Raw genomic sequence first — 5,020 nt, 5'->3', positions numbered from 1 at the left:
GTGTGTGGGGAAAAAAGTGTATAAAGTGCGTGGTGAGGGGCTGGTTATTCTGAGAACCCCTGCTGCAATAAATAAGGGACCACTGTATATACTTTCTCTATTACTATTGTTTTCAACCTGTTAACATTTAATATTGTCTTCACAGAGCCAACTGATGCTGCAGCAGAGCATCCCCTGTTGCTTCTCCTGGCTCCCCAGTCCCTCAGCTCCTACTGCTGCACCCACAGGTATGTACAGCAGCACTGATAACTTTTTACTCTGTTGGATTCCCTTGTGATTACTGGTAAGTCTAATTGTTGAATGTTGTCATTGTGTTTCTTAAATTTATAAGGTTCAATCTATAGGATCAATACATTCTTTTGTGACCACCTCTCCATCCACTCTGTGCTGGGGGAGGTTTTATTGCAGATACATCCTATCTGAAAGAGCTGTTTCTTGTGTTGTAAGCTTCCTCTTTATGACCCTTTTGGTCAGCAGGAAGTCATGCATACAGACACACACACACATTCTCACATGACACACACACACACACGTTCTTGCACATGCATACAAGTGCTTACACATACATACACATAGTGCCTTGTCTTAGAACCATTTGGGGGTTTTACGGTGGGAGGTGCTTTTGCTGTGATGTGTATTGTGTGAACTGTTTTCCCAATAAAAGGCAGCAAGCGGAGGCCGGATTTGGGGTCATTTTGTGGTAGGGTTCGAAGTGCGTTCCTGAGATACCGACGAGGCCTCCCTTGCAAGTAAATCGATCGATCGCTGACTGTCTTGTTTTCTTCATGATGAATAAGTCTCTAAACTAGTGGGGCTTGTGGAAACACAGACCCAACAATTAACTTTACTAAATATCTACAACCAATCTGTTTATATCCTTTTTTTTCGATGTTGAAAATGAAAATCTAGTAGCAGCCTTCTCATTTCTTTGTGTTTTTTTGTGCTGTTTTACAGGCCCACAGAGGAGGACAGATCCGAGGAGGACGAGGGACGGTCCCAGGACAGTCCATCGGCGGTGGAGCTGGCCATCCTGGAGTCCCTGAAGAGGCCACACCAGTCTCCAACGGAGCATTTCCTCCTCAGCCTTGTTCCTGCTCTGGAGAGACGCTGCCTCACACGACAGTATCAGTGAAATTTCAAATTTATAAATTAGTTTTTGAAAACAGCACAGCTGTGTTAAATTTGGAAACATTGGAGCGATCAGTAGTTTTCTGATGAGGCAGCAGCTCTCCAGGGCAGAAACAATGTTCTTATTTTTCTCCTCCTTCTCCCTGAGGCTCTTCCACTTTAAGCTGGGTCCTTTTTATTCCCGTCTCTCTGTAAATAGTTATATTTTATATACAGGTCCTTCTTAAAAAATTAGCATGTTGTGATAAAGTTCATTAATTTCTGTAATGTACTGATAAACATTAGACTTTCATATATTTTAGATTCATTACACACAACTGAAGTAGTTCAAGCCTTTCATTGTTTTAATATTGATGATTTTGGCATACAGCTCATGAAAACCCAAAAAATTAGCATATTTCATAAAAGAAAAGTGTTTTTAATACAAAAAAAAGTCAACCTTCAAATAATTATGTTCAGTTATGCACTCAATACTTGGACGAGAATCCTTTTGCAGAAATGACTGCTTCAACGCGGCGTGGCATGGAGGCAATTAGCCTGTGGCACTGCTGAGGTGTTATGAAGGCCCAGGATGCTTCGATAGCGGCCTTAAGCTCATCCAGAGTGTTGGGTCTTGCGTCTCTCAACTTTCTCTTCGCAATATCCCACAGATTCTCTATGGGGTTCAGGTCAGGAGAGCTGGCAGGCCAATTGAGCACAGTAATACCATGGTCAGTATCAAATCAAATCAAATCAAATCACTTTTATTGTCACATCACATGTGCAGGTACATTGGTACAGCACATGCGAGTGAAATTCTTGTGTGCGAGCTTCACAAGCAACAGAGTTGTGCAAAATACAATAACATAAACAGGCAAAATATACGAATGGCTAAATCTGAAACTAATAAATATATGTACAATATATAATAGTATATGCAAAAAAAAAAAAAAAAAATTTCTGGATGTGTATACTAAATGTTTTTCTACTTGTGTGTGTGTGTGTGTGTGTGTGTGTGTGTGTGTGTGTGTATACACATATTTTACAACTTAAATAGAGTCAACAATAAAATAAAATGTATAAAAATATACAGAGTTGAGACATGTGCAAAACAGTGGCATTACTGTACAGTATGGAGTGCATAATGTTAAAGTTCCAGTAGTGAAGCTGAGGTGTCTATGACGTGTTCAGCAGTCTGATGGCCTGGTGGAAGAAGCTGTCTCTCAGTCTGCTGGTTCGGGACCGGATGCTGCAGAACCTCCTTCCTGATGGAAGCAGTCTGAACAGTTTATGGCTGGGGTGACTGGAGTCCTTGATGATCCTCCCCGCTTTCCTCAGGCAGTGCTTCCTGTAGATGTCCTGGAGGGAGGGAAGCTCACCTCCAATTATCCGTTCAGAGCACCGCACTACTCGCTGGAGAGCTTTGCGGTTGTAGGCGGTGCTGTTGCCATACCAGGTGGTGATGCATCCAGTGAGGATGCTCTCAATGGCACAGTGATAGAAGGTCCTGAGGATGCGGGGGCTCATGCCAAATCTTTTCAGTCTCCTGAGAAAGAAGAGGCGCTGCTGCACCTTCTTCACTGTTTTGTTTGTGTGTACTGACCACGTAAGATCCTCAGCCAGATGTACACCAAGGAAGCGGAAGCTGCTCACTCTCTCCACAGCAGCGCCGTTGATGGTGATGGGGGTGTGTACTTCTCTGCACCTCCGGAAGTCCACTATCAACTCCTTTGTCTTTGCGACGTTGAGGGTGAGATGGTTGTCTCGACACCAGTGGGTCAGGGCGCTGACCTCCTCCCTGTAAGCCAGCTCATCACCATTGGTGATAAGACCCACCACTGTAGTGTCGTCCGCAAACTTCACAATGATGTTGGAGTTGTTAGTGGCCGTGCAGTCGTAGGTGTAGAGTGAGTACAGGAGAGGGCTCAGTACACACCCCTGTGGAGCACCAGTGTTCAGTGTGATGGGGGATGAGGTGATGCTGCCCAGTCTGACCACTTGGCGTCTGTCAGACAGGAAGCTAAGGATCCAGCTGCAGAGGGAGCTGCTCAGTCCTAGATCCTGCAGTTTCCTGTCCAGCTTCGAGGGAACGATGGTATTGAATGCTGAGCTGTAATCTACAAACAGCATTCTCACATACGTGTCTCTCTTCTCCAGGTGTGACAGGGCAGTGTGTAGTGTCAGGGCTATGGCATCATCAGTGGACCTGTTGTGGCGGTATGCGAACTGTAGAGGGTCCAGTGAGTCGGGTAGTGCAGAGCGGATGAAGTCCCTGACCAGCTTCTCGAAGCATTTGCTTACGATGGGGGTCAGGGCTACAGGTCCCCAGTCGTTCAATGAGGAGATGGTTTAGGATTTGGGTACAGGGACGACGGTGGCCATTTTGAAGCAGGCTGGGACTACAGACAGAGAGAGGGAAAGGTTGAAGATGTGCGTGAACACTCCAGCCAGCTGAGCCGCGCATGACTTGAGGACGAGGCCGGGAATCCCGTCCGGACCAGTAGCTTTGCATGCGTTCACCTTCCTGAAGCACTTCCGCACATCCTCCTCAGACACAGTGTGCGCACTGACGTCATCTGCGGTGCGCACACTGTTCGGTCTCGTGGTGTTCACTGTGTCGAATCTAGCGTAGAATACGTTTAGATCCTCACACAGAGAGGCCGTGGTCTGCGGTGTGCTGGTTTTCCCTCTAAAGTCTGTGATCGTGTTTAGTCCCTGCCACATACTCCGAGGGTTGTCAAACTGTTGCTCCACCCTGTCCCTGTACTCACGTTTGGCTGCTTTGATCGTCTTCCGGAGTTGGTAATGTGCGTGTTTGTAGTCCGATGTGTTCGCGGAGGCAAAGGCGGTGCTCCGTGCCGCGCGAACATCTCCGTTAATCCAGGGTTTTTGATTTGGGAAGGATTTAACTGTTCTGGCTGGAACGACATCTTCCACGCATTTCCTGATAAATCTGCAGACTGAGTCTGTGTACTCATCAATGTCCCTAGCAGCCACATGAAACATTTCCCAGTCCGCGTGATCAAAACAGTCCCGCAGCGTAGACCGATTGGTCCGTCCAACAGTGCACCGCCCTCCGGGTTGGAGCTTCCTGTTTCAGCTTCTGCCTGTAGGCAGGCAGGAGCAGGATGGAGCGGTAAACTATTTACCAGGGGTTTCGGCACTGTGAGCAGGTGCCAGGTCGTGCTAAAAAATGAAATCTTCATCTCCATAAAGCTTTTCAGCAGATGGAAGCATGAAGTGCTCCAAAATCTCTTGATAGCTGCATTGACCCTGCCCTTGATAAAACACAGTGGACCAACACCAGCAGCTGACATGGCACCCAGACCATCACTGACTGTGGGTACTTGACACAGGCATTTTGGCATTTCCCTCTCCCCAGTCTTCCTCCAGACTCTGGCACCTTGATTTCCGAATGACATGCAAAAGTACTTTGGACCACTGAGCAACAGTCCAGCGCTGCTTCTCTGTACCCAGGTCAGGCGCTTCTGCCGCTGTTTCTGGTTCAAAAGTGGCTTGACCTGGGGAATGTGGCACCTGTTGCCCATTTCCTGCACACGCCTGTACACGGTGGCTCTGGATGTTTCTACTCCAGACTCAGTCCACTGCTTCCGCAGGTCCCCCAAGGTCTGGAATCGGTCCTTCTCCGAAATCTTCCTCAGGGTCCGGTCACCTCTTCTCGTTGTGCAGCGTTTTCTGCCACACTTTTTCCTTCCCACAGACTTTCCACTGAGGTGCCTTGATACAGCACTCTGGGAACAGCCTATTCATTCAGCAATTTCTTTCTGTGTCTTACCCTCTTGCTTGAGGGTGTCAATGATGGCCTTCTGGACAGCAGTCAGGTCGGCAGTCTTACCCATTTTTGCAGTTTTGAGTAATGAACCAGGCTGGGAGTTTTTAAAAGCCTAAGGAA

This window comes from Maylandia zebra, linkage group LG2, assembly GCF_041146795.1.
Source record: "Maylandia zebra isolate NMK-2024a linkage group LG2, Mzebra_GT3a, whole genome shotgun sequence".
NCBI classification, from domain to species: Eukaryota; Metazoa; Chordata; class Actinopteri; order Cichliformes; family Cichlidae; genus Maylandia; species Maylandia zebra.
Note: the sequence above shows the minus strand (reverse complement) of the source record.